Genomic DNA, 25,312 nt, shown 5'->3' with positions numbered 1-25,312 from the left:
TTCCAACCCTCACAAGCAGTCCAGATAACAATTAGTCACTATTGTATCACAAGAGATCCATCTGGATTTCATTTCATCAGCCCCGCCTAGACAGATTGTATACTACTCAGTGGAGTTTCTACCTTTCTCCATGCCCTATGAATCTAGCTTCCCTCTTAAGCCAGTCACTTCTTGCCTTTGTAGACCCCCGCCCCCCCATTTTGAGTAACCAATGTCCAAGTTGCCCATGAATGTGCAAAAGACCTCTTGAAAGCATTGAGGAGCAATGGTTTTGAGGACTAAGGTGTACGTGACCCAAGCAAGGGTATTTTCAATTACCTCATATACATGTGAAAGTTGGACGGTAAATAAAGATCATAGAAGAATCAATACATTTGAATTATGGTGTTGGGGAAGACTATTAAAAGTACCATGGACTGCCAGAAGAACAAACAAATCTGTCTTGGAAGAACTGCTGCCAGAATGCTCCTTAGAAGCAATGATGGCAAGACTTTGTAGTTAGGAGGGACTAGTCCCTATCATGCTTGATACAGTGGAGGGAGGGTCAGTGAAAAAGAGGAAGAACTCCAGTAAGATGGATTGACACAGTGGCAACACCAGTGCGCTCAAATGTCTCAATAACTGTGAAGGTGATTTAGGACTGGGCATTGTTTTGATCAATTGTGCACAGAGTGACTATAAGTTTTAACCCAACAACAACAAGAGTTCTATGGAAGGAGAGCTTTGGATGATTGTAAATACGTGCTCCTGAGAATAAATTCATTTTATCTTAGATATGTAAGAAATAGGACAGAGGATACTCTGTTAGGCAAACAAAAATATATAAAATTGCTACAACTGTTTCTAATAACAATGTTAACAGAAGTAATTATGAGACTTCAATACATTCATTTTTTTCAAACCAAAGTCAGAAATGTAATTTATTATTTTAAATGTTTAGTTTCTCCATATTCTTAAGGTACAACACTTTTCCCCTTTATCATAGCTACATTTTTGTTTCTATGGTCTCCTCTGCTGTAAAAGGAAAGATTTTGATTAATCTAGAGACTGTTTCAGTTTAGTTACTAAATCACAAAGCATTTTATTTGTTTCTTTATAAAGAAACATTTGTTTCTATTTCCTAAATAATCATTTGCTGTATTACATGAACTAGTTAGACACTATTGTACATTCTTATGGCATCTTGTACTGATACAAAAAGAAAATCAAAGTAGATTTTATCCTATCCAAGGAGGAAATTGCTTATTTTGAAGTTGTTTCCTATTTCCAGCCCCTAAAGTAGTGAACCTATAAGGTCACTATGGGTCAGAATTGATTCAATGGCAGTGAGTTTGGTTTACTTTTTAAAGAGGTGAACCAATAATTTGAACAATTGTTGTTGCTGTCAAGTGCTGTAAAGTGAGTTCTGACTCATAGCGACCCTGTATAGGATATCTGGGGACAGCTGGTGAGTTTAAGCTGCCGACCTTGCAGATAGCAGTCCAGTGTATTGAATACTAACTATATGCCAGGAATTGTGGACACAAGAATGAATCAAACAGACAAAACAGCTGTATAGGGAGGAGGAGTCTAAGAAATGAAGTTGAAGGGTTATCAGGCATTTTGTGGGCCTCCCAGACCACTCTGGACTTTTCTTCAAGTGACATGGGAGCCACTAGAGTATTTTGAGCAGAGGAGTAATAAGATCAGGTTTACTTCTGTATTGATCGTGGGCTAGCAGCAGGGAAACCTATGAGGAGGGTATTTGGTAATATAGGTGTGACAGGAGGGTGTCTTGGACTAGGGGAGTAGTCATGGAGAGGGTGAGATATGTTTGGATTCTAGTTGTTGTTTTTGTTATTATTATTATGATGATGATGATTTGAATGAAGGTTATCAGAGCAAATAAGGTTTCCATTGAATAATTCATACACATGTTGTTTTGTGACATTGATTGTAATCTCCACAATGTGACAGCACTCTTCCAACTTCCTCCCTGTGTTTTCTCTTTCCATTTGTCTTTCTTTCCTATCCCTTTCTACCTGCTAAGTTCTATCTATGGGCAAATGTTGCCCTTGTAATTTTGTATGGTTGATTGCTGTAAGGAATGCATACTTCCCTGATGTTACTGTTCGCTTGATAGGCCTATCCACTGCTTTGCTGAAAACTGAGCCACAGGGATGTTAATTCCAGGTTTGATGAGGACTAAACCCACAGTCTCTATCTCTCCCACTCCTATCTAGTGGTAACTAGGTACCATCTTGTTGTTGTTGTTGTTGTTAAGTACTGTTTCCACTCATAGCAACCTTGAATAGGGTTTCTGAGAGGCAGCTGATGTATTTGAGCAGCTGGCCATGTGGTTAGCAATCCAGTGATTATCCTACAGCACCGCAGTGGGGTCCACCAACTAGTGACATGTAAATCACTGATGCAAAACATGACAAGTGGAGTTTTGTAAAGCAGCCAGGACAAAAGCTTGATTGAAGGATAGGAGAAAAGTGTTATAGACAGAAAGTATGAGGGTGAGTTAAAAATTATCTGTACTCCGGATGTAGAATTATTTTAATCAACTTTTAGAAAAGACAAATACATCATTTTTTTTGACATAATCTTTTTGCTTTTCAATACACTTTGTCAATCTGTCAACAAGCTCTCATACCCTTATTTAAAAATGTTTTAGGCTGAGCTGTGAGCCATAAATGCACCACTATCGTCACTTCATCAGAGGTGGGCTGTTTTCAGGGTACCAAACAGGTGAAAGTCTGATGGAGCAAGATCAGGACTATAGGGAGGATGCTTTAACACCTCAAAGCAAAGTTACTGCTAAGTGTCAACAGTGTGGGTAGAGGTGTGGGAATGTGCATTGTTACGCAAGATCACAATGCCTTTGGATAATCAGAAGTTGAGGCTTCAGCTCTTCACTAAGCATCTCACTGTAATGAGCACTGTTGATTGTTGAGTGTTTATCCTGATAGTATTCCAATACTGGCCCTTGAAAATCCCAGAAAACTGTAAGCATCAATTTTTCAGCTGATGAATGACTTTTGAACTTTTCTTGGTGGACAACTGAGGATGTTTCCAGTCTATATTCTGCCATTTACTTTTAGGCTCGTGGTGATGAATTCATGTCTCGTCACCAGTAATGAATGTTGTAAAGAAGCTCTGAGTATTGGTAAAAAATCTTGTTTGCAGATGTCCAAACTTTTCTATTATGCTTTTCTGTGAATTGTTTCGTACTCATTTCACACAGACTTTTCGAAACCCAAATCTGTGGTGGACTATTTTATAGGCAAAGCCATGGCCGATTTGCAAATGATTTGTCACATAATCCCCTGTCACTCATGCATTCAACAAAATCATTTCATGTACATATTCAATGTTGTCATCAGCTGTGGATGTGGACAGGCATTTTTAATATAACCAGAGTGTGGATAATCTTTGACTCACCCTCATACAAATTATTCTTTTGAGGAGTGTTATGAAGAAGAGTAAAGAAATGGCATGATCACATCAGGAAATATGAGGCCAGCAGAATGTTATTTGAGATGGAAAAAAACAGAATATTTACAGGCTGATAAGAATGATCCAGAAGCAGAGGTAAATTTAATGATGCAGGAGAGAGTGGAGAGTTTCTGTAGGGAAGTTCTTGAATAGGCTTGATGGAATGGGATCTAGAGTACAAATGGAGGGATTGCCTTTAATTATGAATGTGGACAATTCATCTACAGTTACTTGCAGGAAGGTAACACATGCAACTGAGGCAGAACTGCAATTCAAATAAAAGTCTGTTGAACTTAGAGCTCAAGTTTTATCTACTACGCTACACCAAAGAAAGAAAACCTGAAGGTAATCATGGCATTAAATCATCCATTCAGATGACAAACCCCTGCTGTCAAGTCCATTCTGACTCACAGTAACGCCATTGGACAGTAGCTGCCCCATAGAGTTTGCAAGGCTGTAAATCTTTGTAGAAGCAGACTGCCACATCTTTCTTCTTCAGAGTGTCTAGTGGGTTCAAAGCACTGACTAATTTTGCTTCTCTGCTGTTGTTTTTTAAAATTATTTTTTCTTTCAGTACTTCACATACAGTGTTTTTCTTGTTGTTAAGTACCGTTAAATCATTTCTGACTCATAGCAACCCTGTGTAAGAATCACCTTGTAGTTCAAACTGACCATGCAGTCCAGTGCTTATCTTACTGTACCACACCAGGACTCCTCACATATAACAGGTCCTCAATAAATATCTACCAAATTAATGATTGAATGCTATTACTATCCTAAATAGTGAAAATAATCCAAAATAAAATATCAATTTAAAGAAAAACTGAAGATTTATTGTCATTTTGTTTCATCATTGAATTCTGCACACCAACAATGAATGACTCCAAGTTAGTGTAAGCATTCCAAAATAATTCTTTTCTTAACAATTCTCTTCTTCTGTGATTTTCCTCCAGATGAAAAAAATGTATTTGGTGAGCTTAGGAACTGTATAAATTCATCATTGGACACACAGGAGAAAGTTGTAGCAAATTGCATGTCTTTAGAAGCATTTCATAAATATTAAGAAAGGAATCCCTTCTCTTATTTTAACAGCGTTTTAAGATCTCCCTTCTTAGAAACATATTAATGTACCCCCTGCTTTCTTTTCTTTTTTTGAATACAGCAAAGGAATGATAAAAGAGAATGCATTGGCCCATGATATAGTGAGCTGTTTTCCCTTCTCAAAGGGCTTTCAGTGATAGTCTTAATCCTTTACCAAGAGTTCATATGATTCTGTATGACTTACATACATTCTGTATGAACCATACTCTCCAGAATGGGAGACATACATGCTGTGGTCATTAAACCTTTGCTGCCAACGACTCAGTTTTGTTCAGTGGGTCTAGTATACTCCACTTACCAGAATTTGCTGTAGAAAAAGTAACACTCACCTTTTGCTAATGGGTGGAAAGAGAGGCAAGTTGAGCATTAATTAAGCTAGTATATTTCATAATAAAGTGTGGAATCCTGGCGTGGCACTTCTGATTATTGCTGCTGGACTGCAATGTTGGTTTGAACCACAAGGTTGGTGGTTCAAACTCACCAGCCATTCCTTGGAAACACTATACATGGTCGCTATGAGTCAGAACTGACTCAAAGGCACTTAACAATGACAACAAATATTGAACAGTAGATGACAATCCAGTGATCAGGAGTCCTGGTGTGGTGCTGTAGGATAAGCACTGGACTGTGGGCTAATGCATTGGACTGAAAAGTCAGTTTGAACGCAAGGTTGGTGATTCAAGCTCACCAGCCGCTTCTTGGAAACCCTATACAGGATCGCTATGAGTCGGAACGGAGTTGACGGCACTTCACAACAACTAATCCAACTAATCAAAAGGTTGGTGGTTCAAACACACCAGCCGTTCCTTGGAAACTGTATATAGGGTCGTTATTAGTTAGAATCGACTTGACAGCACTTAAAAACAACAGCACCACCCAGTGATAAAGTCAATTTATGGAACGAATGTGAGTTGACTTACCCTCCCATCCCCCCCCCCCAAATCCTTTACTTCCGGTGTTAACTGATATTGAGTAACTTGTTAATTTTGTAGCAGAGAAATAAATTCTTAGTGAAAATACTATAGCTCATGTGCCTACTCCCTTAATTAATTCTTGTCTCAGTTTAGAGAGTTATCCTTCCACTGCACTGAAGCTAACCCGCAAGCTCAAATGGATTCAATCATTCTCTGTCCCATTAATGTATTTTATTATCTTCACAGCACTTACACGTTTCCATTCACCTTATATACTTTGTGTACTGATTGACTGTCTTCCTGCTGAAATACTAGAAGAGCTTGTCTGCATTCGTTTCTTTTTCCTTCGCCCTTCCATCCTTCCTTCCTTTGTTCCTTCATTCTTTTTCTCTTTCCCTCCTTGCATTTTTCCTCAAATACTCTCTTTCTACAAAATGAGACTTTCAGGAAGATTACAGTTAATGCTCCTTTGAACTTGCCAAAAAGAAAAGCCCAATAAACCTAAAGCAATAGACAGTCCATCTTTCCTACTCTTTCTGTAAGAGACATTGCGGTCATCTGTTTGCTTTCTCATAGAACGCTCAGGGCTCGTGTGCAGTGGCAGAGAGAACTGTGAGTCATTCTGCCGAGTTGACTCTGCCCATGATCATGGTCCATCAAGCAGTCTTGTGAGCAAAAAGCCCTCATTTTTCATTTCTTTCCTATATAAGAGCATCAGAATCCAAAAAGGTAGACATTTTTACTGAATTGTCTTAATTTATCGAGAAGACATTTCCAATGAAAGCCATTTAGATTTGAAGTAATGAAAATCAAACTATTTTCTCCTGAAACTATAAAATGCAATGGACACATCATCCATCATCCATAGTTCAAGTCCTTTGAACATTCTTGATCAGCCCTCATCTCTCTGATTATAACCGTTTACTTGACTTCCTCACTAAACTCAGTTCTTAAAGTGTAAAGTGATCTTTGAATTCCCAGGGCATACACAATGTGAGACACATAATAGTTGCTCAGTAAATGCTTGAGCAATAAATGAATTAATTATGCAACAAAAGTGTTACAGTAGAGTATACATCTTATTTAATTTATGTTAAAATTTATGCTCTTTGTTTAAAAAAAAACAACATGATCTATCAGTGTGTCCCAAACCTGTATTCCCTCACTGATCATTCAATGGATTGACCTGTCAAATTCTGTATTGCCTTTTAAGACAGAGTGGTATGTGATAGGTCCAAGCTACAGATCAATTCACATAAGTAAATTTGTAAGAAACTTTTATCTCGTAGCTGCCAAGAAGAAGTGAAAAATTCCAAAAACAAGCATTGCAAGAAGATAAACTTGGGATGTTATCATTTCAAACTGCTTTCTTCCACGAGTATGTCAATATGAATAAAATAGTCTTGCATAAACATCATGCTTCTGATCTTTGCACCTTCATTTTACAGAAGGAAAAGTGAAGTCAAAACTATTTACATAATTCTTCCTGGACCAGCCAATCATAGCTGATGCTATAGATACTTGGTTTCTAGTGATGCATTCAGATTGGCATTTTACTATGTATTACTGGTGTGACTCAGTAGCATTTACATCACTATTTCTGTTTCATCCTCCAGGTTAGAGAAGGGGCATTACTTGAGTACTACTTTAAATACCTGGTGTGGCACTGTAGAATAAACACTGTAAATGTTGAGTTAGTTAGTTTGAACTGCAGGGTCAGTGATTCAAACCTACCAGGTGCTCCTTGGAAATCCTGTGCAGGGTCACTATGAGTCAGAACAGACTTGATAGAATTCAATAATAATAAATAATGACTTAAAATACAGCATACTAAAAGAAACTAAGAGAGGATTGGCAGTTAGGTAACTGTGCTATTTCTTGTCATCAAATAGCAGTGTTTAGGTCTAGAATCTATGTTGAAAGAAGTACAGTCAGAATGCTTCTTAGAATGGTCAGACTTCATCTCTCTTACTTTGAACATATTATCAGGAGGGACTAGTTCCTGAAAAAGGACATCATGCTAGGTAAAGTGGATGGTCATTGAAAAAGAGGAAGACCCCCAACAAGATGGATTGACACAGTGGTAGCAACAATGAGCTCTGACAGCAATGGGCAGGAACAATGATTGTTAGGATGGGGAAGAACTGGGCAGGGTTTCGTTGTGTTGTGTATAAGGATGCTTTGAATAGAAAGTAACTTGACAACACCTAACAACAACAGCAACTAGGACAGAGTAGAACTGCATCTTAGGGTTTCTGAGACTGTAAATCTTTACAGGAGCAGATTAACTTCATCTGTCTTCAGAATAGTAGCTAGTGGGTTTGAACCACTGACTTTGTGGTTAACGTATCCTATAATGCCACACCAGGATTCATTTTGTTTATGCACTTATCTGTTGCCGGAGATTTGGTCATTTCCACCTTTGGCTATTATGAATAGAGGTGCACTGAACATTGGTGTACAAATAATTATTTTCGTTCCTACTTTCAGTTCTTTTGGTATATAGCTAGAAAGGATTTTCTGGGACATATCATGGTGTGGCACTGCAGGATAATATACTGGACTGCAAGGTTGGTTTGAACCACAAAGTTGGAGGTTCAAACCCACCAGCCATTCCTCGGAAACCCTATACAGGGTCATTATAACTCAGAACCAAGAATAATGCTCTTCATCAGGGACTGGTTCCCCCTGAATATATGTCCAAAGTAAGAGAGACAAAGTCTCACCATCCTACTCTCCAAAGAATATTCTGCCTGTACCTCTTCCAACAGAACTTTTTGATAGATGATAGTTTTTGAAAGAAGAGAGAGACAAAAAGCATCTAGCAAGAATTTACAACAAACTCACAGAGCATATACATTCTACTTATAAACTGGCCTATACTTAGTGTGCTGCCTGACTTCAGTAACAGGGGACTTGTTCTTAATTTTATCTGCTCTGACAACTAAGTGATTCACATTCAGAGGATGTAGAAGTGGATACAGCACTGACCATATAAGGAATAAAAATAATAATGTCAAATTTTTAAAAGAGAATATGGTGTAAACTGTTACTTCCTCATTGCTTTTGATAAAGGGTTTTGTTTATTTGTCACCCCTTTCTAAATAAAACAAAAACCAAGCCAGTGAGGAAAAAAATGGAAGCCTTATACAAACAGTAAAGCTTTTCTTGAACTTCAATAAGGCAAAAGCAGTCCAGATTTTCATGTCAAATCTGCTCTCATAATACTTTGCTGTTGTTGTTAAATACCGTCTAGTCAATTCCAACACACAATGACCCTATACAGGGTTTCCAAGAAGCAGCTTGTGTGTTTGAACTGCTGACCTTGTGGTTCAAAGTCCAGTGCTTACCTGACAGAGCCACACCAGGAGTCCATAAAAGTTAGGGAAAGACTGAAATGAGGACTTGGGTACAGAAAGTTAATTTGGAATGTGAGAGAGTTGGAGGAGCGTCAAGGTAAGGAGAGAAAACCAATAAAGGAGCAACAGGGGCTCAACCCTCTTAGAAATGCATCTCAGAATTGTCCCTGTGAAGAACAGAAGGCTAGAGCACATTTCTCTTGTTAGGTGAGGGTTTTACCAAGGGAGATGAACTTTTCTACTGCTCTGTTTGCCCCCCGCTCCACACACCTTCAAGTTCCAGAATGTTGGGAAAGTTCTTGAGACAGAAGATTGAAAGAAGCCAGTCAGGTTGGGCTGCTGTTCATTTCCCCAGGAACTTCCCTTCCCTGTTGCAATTGAAATCAGACATGAGTTAAGAACATATGCTTTAGGGAACACCAAAAGAATGTACTTTATCCTCCTATATCAAATTGTCAGGTTATGTCTGAATAAATTTTAGTATATTTTTCTCTATGGCCATGGTAGTGAAATTGATGCTCCAGGAAGCATATTTAGTCTGTGGTGTTGAGTAGCATGGCGTGACCAGTTAGAAGCCAGAAATAAATGATAATTTGGAAAGCCTACTAGCATATATGCAACTTGTCTAGGAATTCTAAAGGGGTGGTTAGGACAGGCACCACTCATGACACCAAAATAAAGGAAGATAACTTCCAACTTGTTTTTCACTTCCACATTAAGCCTTCTCTTTGGTACTCTGTATACATTAATCTCGTCCATTTAGCTGCTCCTGTAGAATTTTGTAGTTTTATCATATTTTCTTTTACAAAGGTATCTCTGAGACCTTTTAGGTGCTTGATTTGAGGGTAGATAGCTAATAAGAACAGCAAAAGCCTAGCCCAGGTTCTCCAATTCCGAGTCCAGTGTGCTTTTTGACAATCAAAGCTTCTTTAGAGAAATAACAACTTTGCGGAAGAAAATAAGTCCAAATAAAGATCTAGGAGGTCAAATAGTGTATTATGCACATTGCACTTTGCCCAGGTTTGGGATTTATGCTTATTTCTTTTTTTAAGTCTAACAACAACAAAATAATATATATATATATTTTATTTAAAAAAGGAGGCTTTTCAAGGAAAGAAGGAGTCCTGGTAGCACAGAGGTTGTTGTTGTCATGTGCCGTAGAGTCGGTTCTGACTCATAGCGACCCTGTACAGGGTTTCCGAGGCTGTAAATCTTTACGGGAGCAGAAAGCCTCATCTTTCTCCCATGGAACAGCTGGTAGTTTCTAACTGCTGACCTTGCGGTTCGCAGCCTGATTCGTAACCACTATGCTAAAGCATTTTAAGTCTTACATAAACTAGAAGGACTAAGAAACAAATATACCAGCTTCTCAATAGGAGGGGAAAAAATGCAGAAGTCTGCTTCCATTAAGATTATAGCCTAGGAAACCAACCAGGCTGTTCTACTCTATCATATATAGTCTGTACAAGTCAGAAGTTGACTCTATGGCAATGGGTTTTTTGTAAGGAAAGAAGAAAAAATAACACATGTTAGGTGTTTGTTCCAAGGCATTGAACTGAAGCTGCTAGATGCATGTCTCATTTAATTTTCACAAAATCTCTGAGCAATGAATGTATTGTATTTTCCTTAGCTTACAGATGAAGAAAGTAAAATAACAGGCTCAGAGTCATAGAACTAGTATGGGGACAACAGGAAGTTTTCATCTATTTATTATGTTTTTAGATTTTTCATTTCAGCTGTTGGAGCCCTGGTGTGGTGCTAGAGGATAAAACACTGGAATGCTAACCACAAAGTCAATGATTCAGGCCCACCAGTTACATCTCGAAAATTATATAGGGTCTCTATGAGTCAGAGCTGACTCAATGACACTTAAAAACAACATGCCTAATTCAACATGCATCTCCTAAAAGATAAAGTCTCCTTTTAAAACACATAATCACAATACCATTGTTGTTGTTCAGTGCCATTGGGTCAGTTCCACTTCATAGCAACCATATGCACCACAGAAGAAAGCTCTGCCCAGTCCTGTGCAACCCTAACATTTGTTTAGCCCATTGCTGCTGCCTATGTGCTAATCCATCTTGTTGGGGGTCTTTTTCTTTTTTGCTGACCCTCCACTTTGTCAAACATGATGTCCTTTTCCAGAGACTGGTTCCTTGTGACTATATGTCCAAAGCATGAGAGATGAAGTTTGGCCATCTTGGCTTTCTAAGAAGCATTCTGACTGTACTTCTAACACAGATTTGTTTGTTCTTCTGGTAGTCCATGGTAATATTCAATATTCTTCTCCAACACCATAATTCAATTCTTCTACGGTCTTCCTTATTCATTGCCTACCTTTCACATGTGTATGAGGCTGTTGAAAAGACCATGTATTGGATCAGTCACACCTTAGTCCTCAAACTGACACTCTGGCTCTTGAACACTTTAAAGAGGTCTTGTGCAACATATTTGCCTAATAATGCCATACATGCTTGATTTCTTGACTGCTGTTTCCATGTGTGTTGATGGTGAATCCAAGTCAAATGAAGACTTCGTCAACTTCAATCTTTTCTCCAATTATCATGATGTCATTTATTGATTCAGTAGTGATGATTTTTATTTTCTTTATATTAAGGTGCAACCTACATTGAAGTCTTTGGTCTGCATCAGTGAGTATTTTAAGTCCTTTTTGCTTTCAGCAGGCAAAGTTGTGTATCATCTGCATATTTCAGATCGTTAGTAAATTCTCCTCCAATCTTGATGCTATTCTTCATATAATCAAACTCTCAAATTATTTGCTCAGCATATAGATTGAATAAGTAATGGTGAAAGGATACAACCCTGGTGCACACCTTTTCTGATTTTAAGCCATTTAGTGTTCCCTTGTTCTGTTCAAATGACTATTTCTTGGTCTATATAAAGGTTCCTTATGAGCACAACTTAATGTTCTGGAATGCTTATTCTTCACAATGTAATCCATACCTTGTCATGATCCACATAGTTTAAAACTTTTGCATAGTCAATACCACTATCACACCTAAAATAATTGTTGTTGTTAAGTTCTGTTGAGTTGATTCTCTTTATAGATTTTCCCAGGATCGACTGGGGCGGGGGGTAAGGTTGAACCATCAACAATGCAGTTCAAACTGACCTTATGGTCCAGTGCTTATCCGAAAGAGCTATATTGTTGTTGTTGTTGTTAGGTGCCATTGGGTCAGTACCAACTTACCACGACCCTATGCACAACAGAATGAAACACTGCCCAATCCTGGGTCAACCTCACAATTGTTGCCACACTTGAGCCCTTTGATGCTGCCACTTTGCCAATCCATGTCTCTGGAAGTCTTCCTCTTTTTCTCTGACCCTCCACCTTACCAAACATGATATTCTTCTCCAGTGACTGGTCCCTCCTGACAATATGTCCAAAGTATGAGAGATGAAGTCTGGCCATCCTGGCCTCCGAGGATCACTCGGGCTGTACTTCTTACAACACAGATCTGTTGGTTCTTTTAGCACCTCATAGTACTTTCAGTATTCTCCTCCAATGCCATAACTCCAATGCATCAATTCTTCTATGAATATGATCTTCCTTATTCACTGTGCAACTCACATACAGATGAGTTTATTGAAAATATCAGGCATACCTTAGTCCTCAAACTGACATCTTTGCTCTTCAACATTTTAAAAAGGTCCTGTGCAGCAATTTGCCTAATGCAATACATCGTTTGATTACTTGGCTGCTGCTTCCATGAGTGTTGACGGTTGATCCAAGAAAAATGAAGTCTTTTGACAACTTCAATCTTTTCTCAATTGATAAGAAAGTTGTTTATTGGTTGGTCCAATGGTAAGATTTTTTTTTTCCCTCATTGAGATACAATCTATACCAAAGGCTGTGGTCTTTGATCTTCATCAGTAAGTCCTCTTCACTTTCAGCAAGCAAAGTTTAGAGCCATACTAGGACTCCCTAAAGTAATTGGTAATCCCTTAATATTAAAATAATAATTATCAACCATTTAACATTAAAACAAATTCAGTCAGTATTATAATTTCTCCAGTTTCATAAGTAGCTATTTTATTTTTTCAAACAAATGGTTTGAGTCAGAATCCAATAGTTCATTATATGTTGCATTTGAATGATATGTGTCTTAATTATTTCTACATATATCTTTCTTTAGTATTTAGATTTATGTTTTAGTTAAATTTTGTATATTTAATTTTATTTTTGGTGAAAGTATACACAGAAAAACCCACTCCCAGCCCACCGTTTCTAGACAGAAGCATCAATGGTGTTGGTTACAGTCTTCACATTGTGTCAACATTCTTGCTATTTCTGTTCTAATTGTTTCACTTCTACTTACTTAATAATTTCCAAGAGAACTAATTCTAAGAGGGGACTGGTTACATCTAAATAGTCTATACTTGGTTGCTGTTATTGTTGCAAAAATATACCTAACCCAGCATTTGCCTACCCATAACTTTTCCTTATATACTGCTGTCACTATTTACATCAGTTATGTTGTGTAAACTTCACCCATATTTGGTGCCACCTTTCCCATTTAGAAATCAAAAAGTGACTGCTACCTAGAAAGGACTTCTCCCTCTCCTCCCCAATAGCTTCACCCCTGGTGACCACTAAGGGATATTAATTTTTGTATCTTTACCTATATATGTCATTTCACAAAGACTGGAACATACAATATGTGTTTTGTGTGTGATTGACTTATTTTGCTCAACATTGTTGTTGTTGTTAAGTACTGTGGAGTTGGTTCTGACTCATAGTGACCCTGCACAGGGTTTCCAAGGCTGTAAATCTTTATGGGAGCAGAAAGCCTCATCTTTCTCCCGCGGAATGACTGGTAGTTTCGAACTGCTGATTGAGGTTAGCAGCTGATTTATTTGTAACCACTACGCTACCAGAGCTCCTTTTGCTCAACATAATGTCTTCTATATTCATCCACATTGTAAAATGTTTCAAGAACTCATTTTTCTTTGTTGCTGAGTAGTATTCCACTGTATATATGTACCATATTTTACTTATTCATACATCCTTTAATGGATACTTGGGTTGTTTCCATTGTTACACTATTGTATATTCGATTGCAATGAACATAGGTATGCATATGTCCATTTGTGTCACTTCTGTTAGATCCCTAAGGTTATATAACTAGGAATGGAATTGCTGGATCATATACCTCTAGTTTTTTTAGGAACTGTCAGACTGCTTTCCACAATGATTGTACCATTTTGCATTCCCATCAGTAATCAATGAGGACTTAATACTTTTTCAATCTATAAGTGCTCTCTATTTCCTCTTGGCATGTACTGTTGAAGAAACTGTCAGTTACTTTTTGTATCTTCCCATTTTCTACTCCACAGCCATGACAATGTAAGAAAACAAGCCCACTGTCATTGAGTAAATCGTAACTCATAGCAACTCTATAGAACAGATTAAAACTGCTCCCTAGAGTTTCCAAGGCTGCAGACCTTTATAGAGGCAGACTGGTTTATCTTTCTCCCAAAGAGTGGCTGGTGGCATTGTGCTGCCAACCTTTTGATTAGCAGCCCAATTCTTACTTAACCCATCGTGCTACCCAGGGATCCTGACAATCATGAATATATAAATTTGAGGGCTCAATTTTAGTAATTATGAAACATCTTGTTAGCATACTTAACACGCATATCTATTGTCTAACTTGTTGTCTGTTCTCATCTATCCATGCCACTTTTGTTGTCTCATTAATTTTCTTTCAATTCAGTTATATTTTCACCTTATTTTATTGCATGGATTCTTGTAAATCAATTTTTTTATAAGTAAAGATATTCAAGCATATAGACACACATATGGAAACAAGGAATCTTCTTGGATATATACTGGACTGCTTACCACAATGTCGGTGGTTCAAACCCACAAGCTGCTCCTCACAAATCCTCTACAGGGTCATTATGAACTGGATGAACTCAATTATACTCAGCAAGAACATATGGAAAAAAACTCATATGCCTGACTGTAAAGCCAAGTTTTCTATTCTGCTTTCTGTTGATCTCTGTATTTATTTTCTCTCCACACTCATCTGTTAAATGGATATATTAATAGTTTTTACTCATCTCTCAGAATTATATTTGAGAAAAAGGAGATGATGCATGAACTTGACACATAATTGTTATTGTTGTTGTGATGTACCATGGAGTCAGTTTCAACTCATAGGGACCCTATATAGGGTTTCCATAGAGTGGCTGGTGAACTTGAACTACTGATCTTGTAGTCCAATGCATTAATCTGCAGTACTACACCAGGAGTCCCTAACACATAATAGGCAAATAATGTTTGCTGAATAAATGACGAAATGAGAGTCTTTTATAAACTACTAAACGTACTGTTTTTGTTAAGTGCTGTCAAGTCGGTTCAGACCCATAGTGGCCCTATAATATTGTTTAAATGTATAAATATTGCTTTGAATGATAAATGATTGGAAGGATAAGTCTGAATAGAGAAAGGAGAATTCTGTCCCAAGTTAAGATTTTTATTGCTCATTTGTAAAGTTAGCATTATTAAGGAAGTGAATTATTTAAAGCCTTGGGTTCTTTCTTTTCTCCCGTCTGTCTCCAGCAATTTCCCTGCCTATTAACACCACTATGAGAGGAAGAGTAGGGAAAGGAGGTGAAAGAATTGTGTGCATTTTATTTTTGTTTGAGTATACAGAACCTGTTTTACCTCCAGGGAAAAAGCATATATTTACTGAAATTGTTTATTCTGCTAACTTTTAAATTTAAGTATCTATCTTTTTTTTCTGCCCCTCACATAAGAATGCAAGCTTCCTGAGAACAGGAGTTTTGGTCATTAAAAACAAACACAAAAATTAATTGCTTTATTCCCTTACCTTGTTGTTGTTAAGTGCCATCGAGTCAGTTCCAACTCTTAGCTACCCTCTGTAGGGTTTCCAAGGAGCTGCTGGTGAGTTTGAACTGCCGACCTCGTGGTTCAAACTGACCTTGCGGTCTAGTGTTTTATCACATGATTTAACAAATCCCACATTTAACAAATGATTAAAATGCTGAGCTGCAAGCTGAAAGGTTGAAGGTTTTTGCCACCCAGAGGCACCCTGAAAGAAAGACTTGGCAATCCACTTCCAAAAAAACCAACAACTGGAAAGCCTGTGTGACACAGTTCTACTCTGATATAGATGAAGTCACCAGGAGTCAACTAGATGGCAACTATTTTTATTTTTATTGTGTTTCATTCTGTTGTGCATATAGTTGCTATGAGTCAGCACTGACTCAATGGTATCTAACAACACTAACAACATCTAAAATAAAGTCTGTGACGATTTGCTCAAAAAAAATTTGCTGAATGAATTTCTACATACCTCTGATATGTTAACTATTGTTAAGTTTGGTTCATGAATTCAATGGACAGGCATGTCCAACTGCCCCTTCCAAGAAAAATTGTATTCCATCAGAGTTGCCCCAATTGAGACAAGGGTCAAGCCTTTGTACCCTCACATAGACTGTTCCTTAGATGTGGGTTTCTTCCTAGGACGGTGGGTAAACTTGAGCATAGGTAGTTCACTTGGAGAGGGACTATACTATCTGACATTAGCCGCAGATACTCCCAGCTGGTCAGGGGATGAGAGCTTCAGTCCTTAAAGGGGGACTTGGGTAGTAAATATTGGTATCCACATCTGGAAATGATAACATCATTCCATTTCTATAGCTGTCTTATATTATTTTTGGTTTAAACTATACTTTGATTTTAAAACTATCAACTATTCTTGATGCATGGTTATTCTTGCATCCCCCAAAGATTCTTGTTTCAGTTATTGTATGCATTTCCTTACAATAACATCTCCTCCCATTCCTTGAGGCCATTTAAGGAGATAATCCATTTTATCCTGCATGAATGAGAAGAGCAAAAACATTCAAAGACAAATGCTGAAAGAATACAATTAATGTAATCAGCTTTAATATTAATAGACCTACTAAAGTGAAATCAATATTGAGCCTTCTTATTTGTGAATGAATTCACTAAAATCTATGATTCCTGAACCTATATAATGGATATTGATTCATTCTTATGAGAAACTCAGAGTGTGTAATATCCATGAGGGCAAGGTTTGCATTAATTTCTAGGAGTAAAAGAGATGTTCTCAGAAAGGTGCCAAGTTCCTGAGGATACACTGGCACAGGTAAGTTAGTCATCGAGGAAAATTCTGGCAGCATGGGATATTAGCATAGGATAATCTTTGTAGTTAGAAAGACCCAGATATGACTTCTGGCTCTGTCATTGTATTACCATGGGCAAGTCCTTAAACAATTTTGAATCTCCTTTCTTCATTGCTAAAATTAAGTTTGTAATGCTTTACTCAAAGGGTTGTTGTGAGAACTAAATAGAATCATATATAAAGCTCCTATGAAGCCCCGGTGGCATGGTGGGTTTGGCATTGGATTACTAATCGCAAGGTTGGCAGTTCAAATCCCACCAGCTGGGGATTCCACTATGAGTTGGAATAGACTCAGTGACAGTAGGTTATTATTATTGTAGAACTCCAAAGAGACCTGGTGGTGCAGTGGGTCAAGCATTGGTCAGCAGTTCAAACCAATCAGTCACTGTGAGGGAGAAAGATAAGGCAAGCTACTTCTGTAAAGATGTACAATCTCAGAAACCCTCTGGAGTGGTTCTACTCTGTACTGTAGGCTTGCTATGAGTCAGAATTGACTTGATGGCACTATTTATTTATTTATAGTGGAGAGCTCAGCGAGTCTGTGCACAGTCACCATCCTTTCATGCATATTATATTCAGTCCTTAGAGAATCATGGTTAGTCTTGCCTAGCAGTTGAATATAATGAATATCCCTGGATTTGGTTCAATGTTATCCTTCTGTCAGATGCCAAGGGCTCTAGAGCTGCTTTGGTATGTGATTGTTGTAGTTAGGAGTCCTGGTGTGGCGCTGTGGGTTAATGCAGTAGATTGCAAAGCCGTTTGAACTACAAGGTCGGCGGTTCAAGTTTACCAGCTGCTCCTTGCAAACCCTATGCAGGGTTGCTATGGGTCGGAATCGACTTGTCGGCACTTCACAACATCAACAGTTGCCATTAAGTTGGCCCCTGGATTGTGGCAATTCCACACACAGTGGAACGGTATGCCACCTGGACCTGTGCCATTCCCATGCCCATTGGCTGTTTCAGAAGTAGATCTCCGGGGCTTTGTTCCTAGCTTGTCTTAGTTGGGCAGCTCCGCAGTAACCTGTCCAACACCACAGATTCCTGCTGTACATTATCCCTAGGTTTCCTGCATAGAAATGAAGTGTGGTGCTGTGGGTTAATGCACCAGACTGCAAAGCTGTTTGAACTGCAAGGTCGGTGATTCAAGCTCACCAGCTGCTCCTTGGAAACCCTGTACAGGGTCGCTATGGGATGGAATCGACTCAACGACACTTAACAACAACCACTGAAACACTAATGCCCCCTGCTTTGTGGTTTATTAAGGGGAGAGACCTAGAGCCATACTGGAACTCTTACTTTATCAGAATCTTCCTGTAAATTAAAGTGGGTCCAGGCATTTCTTAGTTTGTCGCAATCTCTTACAAGCGAAAGAGACACCTATGAGGACACTGCTGTTAGCAATTTCTCAGCTCTGGGGGGCTTCTGATGAATTTACCATCACTTTCGCGATACACTGTCCCCTTTCTTCCTTTGGTTCAGGTATATCTCTTACTCTTCAGAAGCCCAGGACGATTCCCTGACATTTGACTGAATTCACAGGGAGTTCCTCAAAACAACATACCAAACATAGATGGAAATTCCATAAATTGTTCACTTTGGGTTTCCCTACTAGGCCCTTCAGGTACTGAATTATTGCAGTCCAGTAGTCAGAGTTGGGGCCCAAAGGCTGGGAACTTTTGTCTCAAGTTCAGCTCCAGGGAATAATATCTCTGGTTTTAGGTCAGTCTTGTAGCAAAAACTGTAAAACCCCCAGCAGAATGTACAGGCAAACACCAACACTCTGGGGGGCCATTCCAACTGCCTGCATTCAAGTCTGTGGTCTCCAAACACAAAAATAATCCTGAATTAGATGTGTTCTTACAATCTAGGGAAGGCCTTTAAAAAAAATGTTGGAACAAATAGTGTCCCAAATTGGTCCCGTAATTAAGGTATGCAGAGCTCGGCTTCAAAGATCCCTTACGTCTGTTTTAAGGGATGCTGTTAGTGAGCAGATAATTGTATATAGTAGCTGTAGAGCCATTAGAGGAGCTTAATCTATACAGAAAGCTTTGGATATTAGGAGCTTCTGGGACATTGCTTCTACGGTAATGTCTCATCTGCAGATATTACCCCAAATGTGCACTTTCCCCATTATATTTTATTTTTTTAAAGCCAGAGAGTTTGCATTTGGGTGCAGTTTTGTAACAGGATGAATAGGTACCCCAAAGATACTTTGATAGCTATGAAAGGTAAAAACATAATGAGAAAACTAATAAAGATTTCAAGGATACAATTCTCATGACCTGTTAAACTTGTATGTGAGGTTGAAACGCAGTCACAAGATGGCTCTGGAGAGGGAATATTCTTCTTGTTTAGATTCAGCCATGTGCTGGACACTGCTGGACACTGTTTTCCTTGCTAAACCAGGGTAGTAAAGCCAGTTGCTGTAGACAATGACACAGTGTGTGTCAGAATAGAACTGTACTTCATAGGTTTCAATGGCTGATATTTTAGAAAAAGGTCTCCAGGCTTTTTTTCTGAGGCACCTCTAGGTGGACTCAAACGTCCATCCATTCAAGTCAGCAGCCAAGTACATTAAATGCTTGCATCAGAGATCCTAGCCCGGATGTTGTTGTTTCAGAGGAGCAGCTGGTGAGCTTGAACCACCGACCTTGCAGTTCAAACTGACTTTGCAGTCTGACGCATTAACCCATAGTGCCACACCAGGACTCCCTAGCCAGGATGGTGGTGGTGGTGGTGGTGGTGTTCTGTGCAGTCGGTTCTGACTCATGGAAACCCTGCATAGGGTTTCCAAGGTTGTAAATCTTTACGGGAGTCGAAAGCCTCATCTTTCTCCTACCAAACAACTGGTATTTTCAAACTGCTGACCATGGGGTTAGTAGACCGACTCATAACCACTACGCTACCAGAGCTAGCCAGGATAGCAGGTTCAAAATTCATGATAGCAGGTTCAAAATTCACAATCAACCTAGAAGTTTTGGTTTCCCTAAGGGAGTGTGGTGTGTCTGTAGGATAAGCACTGGGCTGCTAACCACAACATCAGTGGTTCGAGTTCATCAGCTGCTTCCTGGGAGCAGAAGATTTACAGCCTTTGAAATCCTATCTATACAAGGTCACTTTGATTCTGACTCAACGGCACTGAACAACAACAGCAAATGAATTCTGGATAACCGATTAAACATGGAACAATGACTAGGAGAAAAATAATGAGGTTGAGTATTTCTCCTGGACAGTCAGCCTTTAGCTTTTATGAACCAAATATCCTTCTCTATGACTTGCAATACATATATTCTTAATAACTAATAATTTTTCAGCAATTGAAGAGTCAAATCATCCCTAAACAATGACAGGGTTAACAGGAAAAAAAGAGAGAGCTAGATCATCCAAATTCCTTTCTTAACCACTTTAAGCAGTAAAAGGATTTTTTTTTTTAGTGTCTACTCATGTTCAAGTCCATCCACCCTTCTCCTCTTTAACTTTTACAGTCTAATCTCTTGCGTAACAGACCACATACGAAGACTTGGTTAAAAAGCCTCCTCCCAGCCTGTTGCAATATTTATAAAGCCCTTGTGTTTTAACACACTGTGAGAAGGGCTTCTTAGTAAGACAAAGGGCATCATAATTTATTGTCTTAAGATTATTGATTCAATAAATTAACAATAATTTCCATGAAGGGCAGGAACCCTAGTGCCGTAAAAGTTTATTTATTTCTACTATAACTAGCATTGATTAGAGTATTCAAATTGTCCCAGTGCTCTATAATCATCACTCTTTAAAGGTGGAATGCCCTCTGCTGCGCAGGAGACAGTAAAACAAACATTCAACTAGAAGTGACAATGGCCCCTTTAAAAACCAGAAACACTGGATTTCTTTTTTTTTTTTCTTCTTCTTCTTCAAGAGGGAAGGAATAGTTCAGATAGTGCTTTTAATATGAGCCGTGTGCATGCTGGGCCCTGCTCTCTGATATATAGCAAGGACATAGTTTTAAGAGGCTATTGCAATTGTTAACAAACAGGTAGGCTATAAATGGTGATATTTATATCCCATACCTCAAACAAAGAGATCTTTGTTGTTGTTGTTGTTTGGGTTGAAAGCATCATTATATATTGCATTTAAGAACGAAATGGATTTTTTCCCCATGCATGTGTTATTTCAGTACTTTTGTTTCTTAAGTGGAGTAACCCTTCAAGGTGATTTGATGAGGGCATAGTAAAACTGTTAATAACTTGGACAAACAGGTACTGTTTTTTATTCCACAGTCAGAGAGCAGATTAGTTTCAAAGAATTGTTTGAAAAGATGAGAACAATAGGCAAACGAGTTCATTAGACTCCATAGACCAGCACTAGAGATTCACTAGTCCTCAGGATCAATTCTCCTTTAACCCTTTCACGACTCAATTATTTTCCACTTGGAATTTTTGGTTGATCCCATGCAGTTTCATTAATGGAGGATATACTGAATCAAGGAGCATCTTTGAAATTTTTTTTAATGAAATATGAATTCTGATATGTATTATGTGGGAGACTCTATACTGTGGGTTGGATAATGTGGGACACACTTATTACTCTGAACTAAGGGGAAGTGGTAAGGTTTATGGGACACATATGTCCCTCTGAACACAGGAGGGAAGATGAGTGGGACTCATAAGTCTCTCTGGACTTTGCGTATCCTTCTAGATCCTTTAACAAGTACATACAATCTAGGGTGCCTGAAAAAGAGATATTGCTGTGAACACGGAGTTACTAGAGAAGGCAACTTCCAAATAACATACCAAATCAGGAAATATAGTTAACAAGACTTATCTCCCAGTAAACCATGTCAAAAGAGAAAAATGTTTGCAAAACCATCCTTCCAGGATGCATCACCTCCTACAATAACTCTCTGCAAAAACAAGTTTATGGCACATGCCCATTTATTCTGTTCCAGTTTTACAGGCACCATTCTGGTGGCTGTGTCACTGTCAGTGTGAAAGTGGTGATGTTGTTGTTAAGTGTTGTCAAGTTCCGACCCATAGCGACCCTGTATAGGGTTTCTGAGGAGCGCTTGGACTTGAACTGCCGACCTTGCAGTTCAAACTGACTTTGCAGTCCAGCACATTAACCCACAACAGCACACCAGGAAAGTAGCTGCCTAAAAATGTAGGCAGAAGCTATATGTCCTATGGATCATAAAGGGCTAAACAAAAAAGAAAACCTGTTGACATCTAGTAGATTCTGAGTCATAACCACACTATTCTCCTTGTAGGGTACATCGATCTAATAGGGCCAGCTTTCTCTTTGGTTACATTCACTGATACTGTCCTACTCTCCTTGACATCTGGATAACACGTTTTCTTTCGAGCTTTACTGCTCAATTTTCCTCAAACAAGAAATCTCCATGTTGCAATACGATTTAGAGCCAAGGCATTTGCAGTAATTAATAAAATGAACTGAAATATAAAATAAAATAAACCTCTTAGTAACCAAAGGCTTATGATTTACATAGGCTTTAAATGATTGTTGGGTTTTAAATTGTTTCTCAGAATGCAACTCAGGAATTTGAAGTTGTCAGATTAACTGCTGTATTTACTGGTCTGTTTGATTAGGTGAGCATAGTTTATATTCCCTCTTGGAGACCTAAATAGCAACCATTTCCTACCAAAACAGCACTGAGAACAAAGGCCCCATTCACAGGGCAGTGGGTAATGCTCTATAGGCCTTTGTATCTGAAACAGCATAGTTACTAAGCACCTCTAAAAAGAAAAGGTGCAACTGATTTTTAAAATGTACACGTAATAGGCAGAAAAAGTATTGCATTGCATACCAAACAAATATATTCCATCAAAAAATGAATGGACTTTTTTTGTGCTGTTGGCCTTCTTTCCAAGGCTGTAATAAAAAATTACTGTAGTCATTTTGAAGGACATCAGACAATAGAAAAGCAATATTGACAAGGATAATCTGGTCTCATCATTTTAACTACTCAGAAACACTCTTAGGATAGATTAACATTCTTTTAGTCAATAACCGTCATTTCGAGAGCTGTCCATAGACCAGACTCTGTACTGGACATTGAAGGTACAAAGATAAATAATACCACTAACTCCCTTCCCCTACCCACACCCCCACTGCTTAGTCCTTTAGTTAGCATTCTGGAGCATGACACTGAATAGTTCAGTGAGAGAGATGGAGTGGCAAGAAGTCTTCTTGGAGAAGATGGCCCCTAAGTGGAGCCCTAAAGGAAGGGGTTAGGGCAGGAATTCCAGGTAAAGGTGATTGTAGCAGCACAAATTAGGAATTATCAGTGTTTGTACTGGAAGGTGCAGGGACATTGGATTCAGTTATTGAATTCTTACCTTCCACATGGGAGAGCCAAGTTTGATTCGCAATCTACCTCACATGTAGTCACCACCTGCCTGTCATTGGTGGCGTGTGTGCTGCTATGATGCTGAGCAGGTTTCAGGGGGGAACTTTCGGACTCAATGGATTGGGAAGAAAGGTCCAATGAGCTGCTTCTGGAAAATCAGCCAATGAGAACCCTAGGAATCAAAAAGTTCTACATCTCAACTACGTACAGGGATAATACAGGACCAGGTATCATTTCTCGCTGTTGTGCATAGATTTGCCATAAGTTGGGGGCCAACTTGATGGTGGCTAACAATAACAATAGAAAGTTATAAGAGATGTCTGGTGCTGGATCATCAAACGTAGGTCAGCACTAAAAGAAGATGAAGAGAAAGGAGAAAGCCGGGTTCTCAGAATACCTCCTGCACCAATTTAAGTAGTGTGTGCTCACAGCTGTGGGAAGTGAACTGTTAGCTTTTAAAGCATTTTAAGATGGAGGGAGGCAGATAAGCCAGCTAGTCTGCATAATTCGAGATCCAAAGTGATAAATTAGCCATTTGTGCATTTAGGGCCCCACAGCAATCATATCGCACTGATATATATTTTCTTGACTTGCATTTCTGCAATTTGTTGTCTACATTGTTTGAATTTACCAGATAGTCACTCATCATTTCACTTTGCTTAAAAACTTAATACTTAAACTATTGCTGCTTCAATTAATGAAAATGAATTCTTTGTTTCTTCCAAATGTACTTTATTGCCTGTATAGAACAATGAAGATCATCTGTTGGGGTCTTTGGTACCTATTGATCTACTTTCAAAAGGTCACAGGATTGAAAATCCTATGGAACTCAGTTCTGCTTTAATACACATAGAGTCAGATGCTGCGAAAATGATGTGAGGGTGATGTTTGACCTCTAATTTCATTAGAATGAAAGAGAAGAATTACCATTAGTATCAGCTGATTCCGATGAGGTAGCGGTCAGATATACCTCTACTCTCCAACTTGTTCACTGATTCTAACACCAGCCGCCTCTGCCACAGGACACTCAGCATCATGTAATCTACCTCATCACAACATCTTTCCAACAATTCATTCAAAAATGAAACCACTTAGGGCACAAAGGCAGGCTTTCCAGCATAGATTTTTAAATGATTTTTGTAGTAGTTGAACACATTGTTAAGAGGAAAAATATATATAAAGAGTTAGGATCAGTCTGATTGGCTGATTGCTGAAAGGTCAGTAGTTTAAACTCACCAACCGCTCCCATAAAGATTACAACCTAGAAAACCCTGTGGGCAATTTGGGCAGTTCTACCCTGGCCTACTCGATGGCACATAACAACAACAACAACAACCCTGGCCTACAGGTTGTTATAAGTCAGAATCAACTCAACAGCACACAGCACCAACAACTTGTTTTTAGCAGGAGCAAGGTGGAGGCTTTCCCAGAGCCAAGAATCAGGGAAGCCCCGTAGGATATTCTGAGATCAGTTATACTCCCAAGTAGCCTCATTTCAAGCCTTGCTTACCTTATTCTTTCCTCTGACCTGACTAGCCAGCTGTCATTTACACTTCTAATTCACCAGCCTCCCTGTGGTAGTGGAGGACAGTTTAAGGCATTAGGATAACAAAGAGTTGCTATTATAAGACAAATGATATTTTGGTAACATCTCAAGGGTCGGAATTGACTCGATGGCACTTAACAACAACAACAAAGAAGGTCCCTCGTTGTGCAAATACTTTAGTATTTGCTATTAGGAGCTCTGGTAGAGTAGTGGTTACGAATTGGGCTGTGAACTGCAAGGTCAGAAGTTCAAAACTACCAGCTGTTCCACGGGAGAAAGATGAGGCTTTCTGCTCCCGTAAATATTTGCAGCCTCAGAAGCCCTGTATAGGATCGCTATGAGTCGGAAACGACTCCACGGCAC

Source organism: Chrysochloris asiatica, unplaced genomic scaffold, assembly GCF_000296735.1.
Source record: "Chrysochloris asiatica unplaced genomic scaffold, ChrAsi1.0 scaffold00098, whole genome shotgun sequence".
NCBI lineage: Eukaryota > Metazoa > Chordata > Mammalia > Afrosoricida > Chrysochloridae > Chrysochloris > Chrysochloris asiatica.
Note: the sequence above shows the minus strand (reverse complement) of the source record.